Genomic DNA, 11297 nt, shown 5'->3' on the forward strand with positions numbered 1-11297 from the left:
TCTGTCACCTATGTGCCAGGACAAACATTTCTGAACCCTTCCAGAGGACCAGATGAGTGAAGTGATCTGCCTGTAAATTACCCTAGTAAACAAAAAAGGATTATTTTCCAGGCAGATCGTTTTCTCAAGCCAATTCAGCCCCTGGCCACCACAAGCAGATGACTTCAGGCACCACAGGGGGCAGCGAGGGGGCAAGCAGGACGGCTGCCTTCACAGATGCAGCCACAGTACAACAGTTCAGACTTTGCATCAAAATGCAGCCTTAAAACTGTTTGACTACACATATTGACTGAAATAAATTGTACTGGAGTTTGTCCTCCCCTCCTTTTCTCTTGGTAGCCAAATGAAACTTTGCTCAGCATGCACGTCCAGCAGTTCTTGTGAGTGTGAGCATTCATTGCACAGTTAGTGCAGCACATTAGCAGGAAACTTAAATCCCCCCAAATGCTTGAACATGTGGACTCTTTTCCCTGCCAGCTGTTGTAAAATGCTTCGACTTTTTCCCTCTACATACATTACAGAGTACATAATGGATCCAAGACGGATGAAGATTTTCTCCATGGACACCGGCACAGAGACGCCTGTGCTCTGAAAAGCGAGTGCTTCCTCTGTAAGCAAATGGTGTTCAGCTTACTGGAGCTATCCCAGTTCATGTCTGCATCTCATTGGTGGAAAACATTTTATACCTCCAGTCTTGCTTGTCTAGTCTCAAATGGTGCTTTCTGGTAGAATAAGGAGTGAAAATAGCTGTAAACTCCAGGAAAACGGTCGGTGGCTGATTCCTTTGCAGTGTGTCTTGTTGAGCTTTTCAGATTTTCCAGAAAAAATGTCAACATGTTTCATATGTGCTGAAGGACTGATATTTGCTCCTTGATTATACTAGCTATTAAAGAAATACACATGTATTGGAGCACTTACCTAGGAGGCCTCAGGCAGTATTCTCCGTATTTCATCAAAAATTTGGTTCCTGTTGGCCATGGCTTCAATGAAAGGAATAAAATATCACTTACCAGTAGCCATTCTGCTATCGGTATTAGAGCTATGCTGTTCCCTCAGCAAGATTGGATCTGTTTAATGTCTGTACAGGAGGTGTGCAAGGGATCTTTGAATAATGAAATAAGACTTAAGCCACTATATCAAATTAACACAGACCACACCTTTTTCCTGGTAACTTCCTAGAGCTGCCAAGCCTGTTTAAAATTTTTTTTTCCTTTATGCTGGTAGGGAAACTGCGTACAAAAATATGCTCTGCTTCAGTAGTGTATCACCTGACTGAAAATGTAGAGAAGTCAGAATTATGGTCCCTACAGCAGTTTCCATTTTACAGCATGTTAAAGGTAAGTCTTTCATAAAACATTTCACCAAAGCCAAGGAGTGCAAAAAAATCATTCACCAAGAGCAGAAGGAGGAATTTCCATTTTCTTTTAATCCATGCACCAGGTACGACAATAGCACTAGAGGATACTGCATTTAATATGCATGCTGTGTTCAAGTAGCAGAAGAACTTAATTCTATTCGAAAGAGAAATGACTGTTGACACCAACTCTGGATTTCTGTGGGTTCTGCTCCTGAAGTTTTAACTTTAAAATGCATTACAACAGTGGGTTTGTACTTCTCTCCTTTTCATCCCATTATATTTATACAGTGAATTTTAGAGTAAAATGGACTCGAAGTGTGACCTTTCTCATCACAGGAGGTATGTGTTTCACAGCATGGAGGAGAAGAATGCTTTATCTCAGCATACTAAATGTTACTATTTCAATGACAAAAAATCATGTGTTATTTCCCTTGTGTACTGCTGTGAAGTCCTTGCATAATAGCAAAGTCCTGCAGTGCAGCCATAGCCAGAGACCCACTTCATACAGGTGGTATGAGAATTGATCAATGATCAGAAGACTTTTTAATTGCAGTTGCTTTTGTGCAATTGCTGAAATCCATTAAATTGCGCTGAATCCTTCAGTGCATACCCTAATATGCAGCATTTATACATTCATCCTCTGCACCTTCTTATGCACACTGCCAGTGTATGCTCCATTAATATCACAACCTACTACACCATGCTTCTTCAGTTAGCTACTGACTTTCCACTTTATTAAAACCTTTTTTTTTTTAGTGAATATCCAAGATTTTTAAAATGTAGCCATTAAAACTATTGCTTTCCAATTCACTGCAACAAACAGATTCCAAATTGAGTGTGAGTCTTCCTGCCAACACTGGATGAATTGGATAAATCAGTGGAGTTGTACCTGTTTGCAGGAGAAAAGAAATAGCCAAAATCTTGTCTTGAAGGCAGAATTTTCTGTCGGATCACAGGGAGGGAAAGCCTTCTCTGGCTCAGCAGTGCCTGTTTTGCAACATGGAACATTAATCAGCTCCAAATCAGAGTGTTTTCTTCCTCCTAGCAGATACTGTCAAAATCAGTGCTGATGGATGTGTTCCAACATTATTTGAAAAAAATACTATTCATATACTTCATACAGTCTTATAGTTCAATCCTAATTTAATGGCAGAACAATAATATTTTATTTATATATGTTTATATATATATATATGAGATAGATTAAAACTGAGTCCAGAATAAATATTTTATCTACAAATTACTCATGCGAAGGCTCGCAAAAATTGCCTTAAAATGTCTGAGTGTTTGTATCTCCAGACACCTGTCACAATCAAAGTGTTAATCAGTGTAAAGAAAAACATTTATTCAGAGATGTTTCCTAAGGTAAAAAGGCTCATAGACACATTCTTTGCACAGAAAGATTATGTGGGGTATTAAAGAGGTCAATAGGGAAGGGATAAACTTTATCACATTAAGCTGGAAACCTCTTTAAGTGTGAAAGGTCTGTGTCCTTTGACAGTGCTTTGTTTTTAGCTAAAAATAAGCAATGGTGGTATTTGAATTTAAAGCTATTTGAGAAAGCAAACCTACATATGACAGTGCACTGTTGCTGTATCAGTGATGCAGCAGTCCTCTGAAATACTATGACATTAGTAGTCACCTATAAGACCATGAATTGGATATATTCATGGTGGAAATACATGTTGATTCTATTTTGAAATGAATTCAAGCATTATCAGCCAGGCTGTCAGATAACAGGGAACTAAAATCAGAATTCCAGCACTTTTGTTTGTCCATTGCAGTAAGTGTCTCTTTGTTTTCCTGAGAAACACAGATATTCTCTCTTGCCAAGCCTTGTTTATTGTTGGTCATGTTGAGCAGTACAACCAGATGATGCCACTGAAACAAATTTAAGAAAATGAGGCCCAAAACCTCTTTTGGCACAAGGGGTCACAATTTCAGTGATGTTGTGAAGTTCAGAGGACACATGACTATAATTCAGCAAAATTATCAATTGTCTTTGTACTGAAATAACACCTAAGAGTCTTCTGTGATACCAACACGTACGTCCATCAGGTGGCACATAGTTGGGGTTTCTGGAGACACTGCCTGATTCTAAAGTGTTATTTCAGGTGGTCAGCGTGCCTCAGAGTCATTTCAGACAACAGATATTTTAATGACTCTTTTACTGTAAAATATAGTCATTACTATACATGCAGGTAGAAACTTAGAAATTTAATGCTGGTTTGCTCCTGCCTTGCACCTAGTGTAATCATTTGCTACTTGTAAAAGCAATTTGTAAAAAATACTCTATATTAATAGAATATTAGTATTTTATCTTCACTTTTCAAACATAGATGTAAATACACAACATACAAGGGCTCACCAGTTTTTAATATATAATTTCCAATGTTTAGGAGAAAATCACTCATAATTTACAGGAGTTTTTTTCAGATGTATTGTGTCCCTGCACTATTTCATCTATACATAAAAGAGCAGTGTGAGGAAGAATTAGTCTTACGAGATGAAACCTGACTTCAAAAGAGATTAAGGCCACTTAATTACACCAGGCTATCCCCCATTGACTTGCTAGTCTGTAGTAAATCTGAACCTAAGTGGACATCTGGAAACAAACAACAAGACATAAAAGTCTTTCTAATTCATATAGACCTTCTAATAATTAATATAAAATTTTCTTATCCAGAGTTTTATCTAATACATCCTTCTGCAATTATTATATTGAAAGATAAGAAGAATTACTCTTAGATGTTTTATAAAGTCAAAGGAAAGATGGATTTTACATCTGATAACCTATCAAGAAACAAAAGACCTTATAAATTCCTCATGTAAGCATGTGCAATTTCAAGTATCAGTTGAATTTAGGCTCATCTCCGTCATACAGAGACTTCATCACGAAAGCATAATTTATAAATACAAAAATGTCCATGTTACATTCTTGTTTATATTTTGCAATGTTATTCTTTGTCCTTTGAAAACTAGCATTTTGTACTGTACTATGTACAAGTTAAAGAGTTTCTCTTTTTTTTTTAATGAATACTAGAAATCAGTGCTCACAGAAATAAATAGACCAGTGTGTAAATCAGAAAAAATCTCAAGTATTGCAAAGCTTTCATTTTTAGGTACAAATATGTATTATCATTATTATTATAATAATAGTAAAAGAAAGAAAGTCTGTGTTGTTCTATCTGTAAATAACTTTCACATTGTACACACCTCTCAGTTTAAGCAAGCTCTGTGAGCACACAAGCTTTAATCAAACTATTTCTCACTTCTACTGTTCATGAAGAAGATACTGAGAAGTAGAAAATCCACTCAGGAGGCAGTATAGTCAAACTTCACACCCCAAAAGGATGCTCAGGTGGGATGAACACTATAAGATAACCATAGAAGAGTAGAATTTCGTTAAAACCTGCAAATTGTGCATAGTTCCTTCCTTCTCCCCACTGACAGAATTGCAAAATCCAGGCTTTCATTATTGTTATAGCTCCTTTCCCATTTACTCCTGCAAATCAGACAGTTTATCCTAACAGCCAGCCTCACAAATTCAGCCAGGACCCTGAGTACACACCCAGGAGTTTAGCTGGCCACATCCAAGGCGAGCTGGTATGACCTGTTTTGAAGAAGGATCTGAAAAAGGCAATAACGAGGCTTCTCCCCATGGGAGCTCCTTTAAAGCTGAAGCTCTCCCTCTTGAACCAGACACTTACAAGTCCATGGCACCTGATGGGATGCACCTACAAGTGCAGTGGGAACTGGCTGATGTCAATGTGATGCCACTTTTGTTTGTCTTTTAAATGTTGTTGTGATCTGGGTAGGTTCCTGATCACTGGAAGAAGGCCAATGTCACTCTTGTCTTCGAGAAGGGCAAGAAGAAGGGACCTGGGAACAACAGGCCAGTCAGCCTCACCCCAGTCCGTGGGAAGATGACAGAGCAAATAATCCTGGAAACCATTTCAAATCACATTAAGGACAAGAAGATGACTGGGAATAGTCAGCATGGATTTATGAAAGGGAAATCACGCTTAACTGACCTTCTAGCTTTCTATGGTGTCATGGCTGGCTTGGTGATAAGGGGAGCGCAGTTGATGTTTAACTTGACTTCAGTTAGGCTTTCAACAGTGTCTCCCATAACATTGTCATAGACAAACTATGGTACGGGCAAGGTAAGTGGACAATAAAGTGGGTTGGAAATTGGCTGAATGGCTGGGCGCAGAGGGTTGTGACCAGTGGCACGAAGTCCAGCAGAAACCAGTATACCAGGTTTGTGTGGCAAGGTTTTGGAAGCAGGGGGGCTGCAGGGGTGGTTTCTCTGAGAAGCTGCCAGAAGTTTCCATGTCTGACAGAGCCAATGCCAGCCAGCTCCAGGACAGACCTATTACTGGCCAAGGCCAAGCCCACCAGCAGTGGCTGGCGGTGTTAACACCTCTGGGATAACAGATTTAAGAAGGGGAAAAAATTACTGCACAGAAGTAGTTGCAGCCAGAGAAGAGAGGAGAGAGAAACAGCTGTGCAGACACCAAGGTCAGTGAAGGAGAAGGGGGAGGAGGGGAAGGAGGTGTTCCAGGTGCCAGAGCAGAGATTCCCCTGCAGCCCATGGTGCAGACCATGGTGAGGCAGCTGTGCCCGAGCAGCCACAGGGGAGAAGAGATCCACCTGCAGCCTGTGGAGGATCTCGTGCCGGAGCAGCCAACTGTCTGAAGGAAGCTGTGACCCCATGGGAAGCCTGTGCTGGAGCAGGCTCCTGGCAGGACCTGTGGATCATGGGGAGAGGAGCCCACACTGGAGCCAGTTTGCTGCCAGGACTTGTGATACCACAGGGGACCCACACTGGAGAAGTTCATGAAGAACTGTAGCCTATAGGAAGGGCTCATTTTGGAAAAGTTTGTGGAGGGACCCTGAGTCCTCTCCCTGAGGAGATAGGAACGGCAGAAACTACATGTGGAGATCTGACTGCAGCCTCCATTTCCCATTCCCCTGCACCACTGGTGGGGAGGAGGGAGAGAATCGAGAATAAAGTTAATCCTGGTAAGGAGAAAGGTGTAGGGGAAGGTGTTTTTAAGACTGATTTTAATTCTCATTATCATACTCTGATTTGATTGGTAATAAATTCAATTAATTTCCCCAATCTAGTCTGTTTTGCCCATGATGGTAACTGGTGAGTGATCTCTCCCTGCCCATATCTCAACCCGTGAGCCTTTCATTATATTTTCTCTCCCCTGTCCAGCTGAGAAGAGAGTGGTAGAATGGCTTTGGTGGATATCTGGCATTAGGCCAAGGTAAAACCACCACAACTGAGTCACTAATGGAATATCTCAAGGGCTGGTGCTGTGTCCAGTACTGATTAAGCTCTGTATTAATGACCTGGAGGATGGGACAGAGTACATCCTCAGCAAGTTTGTAGATGATATAAAACTGGGAGGAGTGGTTGATACATCAGATGGTTGTGCTCCCAGCCAGAGAGACCTTGACAGGTTGGACAAACAGTAAAACTTGAACTTTATGAAGTTCAGTGAATAGAAATGCCAAGTCCTACATCTGAGGAGGAACAACCCCATGCATTAGTACTGTATACTTCAGGAGCTGACAGGCTGGAAAGCAGTTTGGAAAAAAGACATGGTAGTCTTGGTGAACAATAAGTTGACCATGAGCCAGCAATTTGTCCTTGTAAAGGAGCCTTACAGTGCCCTGGGCTGCACTGGGAGAAGTGCTGCCTACAGGTTAAAGAGCATGGTCCTTTCCTTCTGCTTAGCCTTGGTGGGGCCACTTCTGAATTGCTGGGTCCAGTTCTGGGCTCCCCAGTACGAGAGATGGACATACTAGAGCAAATCCAGCAAAGGACCACAAAGATAATTAAGGGCTTGGAGCATCTGGCACAGGAGGAGAGGCTCAAAGAGCTCTCTGATTGTGCAGAGAAGTCTCAGGAGGATCTTATCCAAGTACACAAATATCAGGCAGGAGGGAGTACAGAAAATGGAGCCACACTCTTCTCAGTGGTGTCCAGTGACAGAACAAGGGGCAATGGGCACAAAATCAATTAAAAGAACTTTGTTTAACCATACAAAAAAGATATCCAAAACCCTACTGATCATGGCCCTGAGCAACCTCCTCTAGTTGATTCTGCCTTGAGCAGGTGCATTGAACTAGGCAATCCCCAGAGCTGCCCTCCAGCCTCAGCAATTCTGTGATTCTGCAATCTCTCCTGAGGGGTAGTTACAGGACCCTTTGACAATATCTTTTCCAAAACACAAAGGAAAAAGAAGATCAGCGCCAGATGTTAGCAATAAACCACTGTTCCCTGGGACGTCTGGAGATCTAAGCTGATCTTCATTGTTTTAAATCTTAAAAAAAGCAAACTGAACAACGTGTGCTGGGTAGCACCAGTCTGTAACCAAAAGATGGACAACTCTTTGCAATGCAGTGTGACAGTAATGTGATGAGCAGTAGCTCTCTGCCATTTCAAGTCTGTATTGAAAAGCAAGGTACTCAGGGAATCTTCAGAACATGTTTTACTTCTGTGCCCCTTTAAAGTCTCCCTTCAGGTTTACCTTAGGTAAATCAATACCTTGAGTGAAATAGAATACTAAAAATAAGGAAAAATTGCCCCACTTGACCAGTATTGTTCCTACAGGCCTTTATCATCTTCCTGCTGGCTTAAAAAATAAAATAGATTGTTTTAAACTGTTCCAGTTTTGTGCATACATCAAGAACAGGGCTCGCTCTTAACACAGAGCCACCTGCTGACAGTCAAGTATATTCATTTCACATTGAATTTGAACTCCTGACTCTGTTTCCAATAAAACAACAGTTCTTGGTAATTTTTTTCCTGTCTCTTTATCTGTATCATAGGGCTTTGAGGGAATGAAGTTAAAAAGCAGGTCATTAAAAACAAACATAACTAAGCAGAAACGCTGTTGAATCTTTAAATGTTTGCAAATCCACAGAGATACTCTTCGAGAGAGATGCCATTTGGCAGTTACCAAGACAGTTAGATTTTGATTTTAGAGGTGGGCAAAATTGTCCCAATTCTGTTCAGTAGTGAAATGAGCTTCCAAAGCAGGACAGCAAGCAGCTGGGTGTGACACAGCATATCTCTGACCTGCGTCTGGATCAAGAATGCGATGGAGCAGCTGTCTCTGAAAGACATATTCAAACCAGCCTGTCTTCAGGCCGATTATTCAGTCTGCTCTGCCTCATGCACCTGGGGACATTTCAGGTGCCATCACCTGTGCAGGCCTCAGAGGCCATTATGAAACACCTGCATTCAATCCCTTTTCAAAGCAAACAGCCAGTGTATGTGCTGGTGTGTTAAGTGGCAAATATGTATGATGACTTAAGGCCATGAAAAATAGAATATTTGCTGCAAATCCTGATGTCTGTGTTTGTTTATTCTGCTTGGTGTTGTAGAAAGAAATGACAGGGGTGCATATGCAAGACCCTTTGGTCTCTATTTATTTCCTTTTCAGGGCTGTAGGGAAGCAGCCTCCCAAAACCAGATGCAGTTATTGATCTAGTAACGTTTGATTCCTTTCTGCTCTAGTTGTCCTGAAATGTCTCTGGTGTGACTAGTAGGCAGCTGCTGCCTGGGGCTGCACCAGCCTGTCTTGTCATCCTGCACCACCTTGCAGCTCAGGGATTGTGGAACTGTAACTTGTCCTAACTGGAGTCCTGCCCATACACAAAAAAACCCTTTCCTGGAGGCTGACTCAGCAACCCTGGCTTGCCAACAGTGGGCAGCTTTACATTGGGATAGGTTTGGTTTCTGTGCCTATGCACCCAGGTCCACACATCCATAATGCCTGCTGCTTGCACACTGGGCATACTGGAGTTCCCCCATCCATCCCAGTCAGCTGGCCAGAGGGAGTGACAGACTCGCTCTACACCTCTGGCATTGCTGATGTGCTGCAATATGGAAGCACAAGAGGAGCACTTTAAAAGCTTGCCCTACAGCTCTCCTTGAGCTCCGTGAGAGGCATTAATTTCTGATCACACACTGCTTTGGTTAATGCTTGTCAAGCAACACATAGTCACTGCATACTTAATGCTTCTGCACTTTTAAGAGTATGTGTGTTAAGAGGGAAAGACTAAGCACATAATCTAAGAAAGGATTCATTCTAAGGGATTGTGGGTCTACACAGATGCACTGTAAGAAGCAAAATGGACATTTGACAATGAGAGGGAGGAGCCAGCATCACAGAAAGGAATGTGCTATGCAGAAAAGTATATATGAATATAGTTAATATGTGGAAACAGGGTAAAGTGCTTCAGTGATATCTGTGGGAATAACATAAAATACAACCTGCCTGGTTGTCCAGGCTGTCCCAGGAACAGCCTCAATTTTAGACCAAAATGTCATATTGGCCTAGTAAAGTGTGTCTCAAAGCAAAAGCAAGTAGGCAGCATCTGGCAGATCTCAGCAGAGATGGCCAAAGCCTTCACAAGACATCTGCAGCCAAGAGCCCTTGAGAATCTACTCCAAGCAGATCCAAGCTCCCAGGTCTGTATTCAGCCCAAACACAGCTTGCTCCAAGGACCTTTTCCCAAAGGATGCAGCTCAGAAGGCAGACAGAGCACATATTTCAGCTATATCCCTCATCCCTATGCTTTCCCTAAAAATTGAACTTAATTGGCATAAAACTCACACAGTTAAAACAGGTTGACCTTTTACCATGGATATGCTTATGGTAGTATACTGTGCATATAAAAATATAGCTTGATCTCTCCCCCAGCAGTTCCCAAGAGTGACTACATCAGCATTATTTTCTTCTTTCATTAAAAACAAATAAAAAAAACCCAAACCAAAACTTTCAAAAATTATGAGAAGGCCAAAGTTTAGCTGAGAAAGTAGGTGAGACTCAGGCTTTGGCTGAGTGTCCATCAAAATCAACAGGGGTCTTTCCATTTACTTTAAGTGTTTTGACTGAGCTCTAAGTGAAGGGGGGGTTGGAAGGTAGCAGAATCTGTGCTGATTACCCACTAACAAATAAGTGTTTTTAATAATCTGCTGCCATCTGTCTTTGTTTTGCTAACCCACTCAGCTGGGTCTGAACAGAAAACCCACCAATGATTAGAGAATTAATTATTGAGAGAATGATCCCTTTGCATTTCTCACCTTCAGCAAGATGTATCCCCATTGATCATGTGGGAGATTTCCTTGCATGATTACAACAAACCACCGTGAAATTGGGAGCCTATGGCTGTTACATAAATATGTCATGCAAGTTATAAAAATAAGTAGATTTCTTCAGCCTCAGAGAGCTGCTATAAGATTTCTGTTGTATCTGTTAGAAACAGAAAGGCTCAAATGTGACCATGAGATAAGGCTGGCAGCCCCAAATCCTCCTCAACCTACTCTAAAGCGATGAACAGCATAATTTCTCAAGAATCATCCAGACGTAGTATCAATGCTCTAGCACCACCATAAGTGAAAGTGTATAGTAACTTAGTGCTCTGAAGTGTTGTGACCCACACTAATTGGGTGGTGTTACCCAATGGTCAGAATCAAACCCAGCAAAGCCAAATCTGAGGGGTGGACAGGCCAGGTAACAGCTACATGGACTGGGGCCAGTGAGGGAGGCACAAGCAGACACCTGAGGTCATGAGATAGGAGATGGCAAGGACTTTGGAGCTGAGGTGGCTGGGGGCAGGGAGTTGCAGCTGAGCAGTGGTAGAAACAAGAGGAGAATAGCAAGGCCCAGGCGTTCAGACCAGAGAACTATCAACCTTACAGTATAAAACCATTCTCCTCCTTCTGCAGTCTGACCCACATAAAGGCAGTAAGTGTTGGGGTGCACCACAAACCAACCCCATGGCTAACAACTGCCCCATATTGCTAAGGGATTATAAAACACATATGAAAATAGTCACAGTGTAAAAAAAAAAAAAAAAGACCTGTTAGAGTCTGAGGGCTGACTGGATATTTTGCAGAGATGGGTACAGA

This window comes from Manacus vitellinus, unplaced genomic scaffold (assembly GCF_001715985.3).
Source record: "Manacus vitellinus isolate BGI_N305 unplaced genomic scaffold, ASM171598v3 scaffold_1_pilon, whole genome shotgun sequence".
Lineage (NCBI taxonomy): Eukaryota > Metazoa > Chordata > Aves > Passeriformes > Pipridae > Manacus > Manacus vitellinus.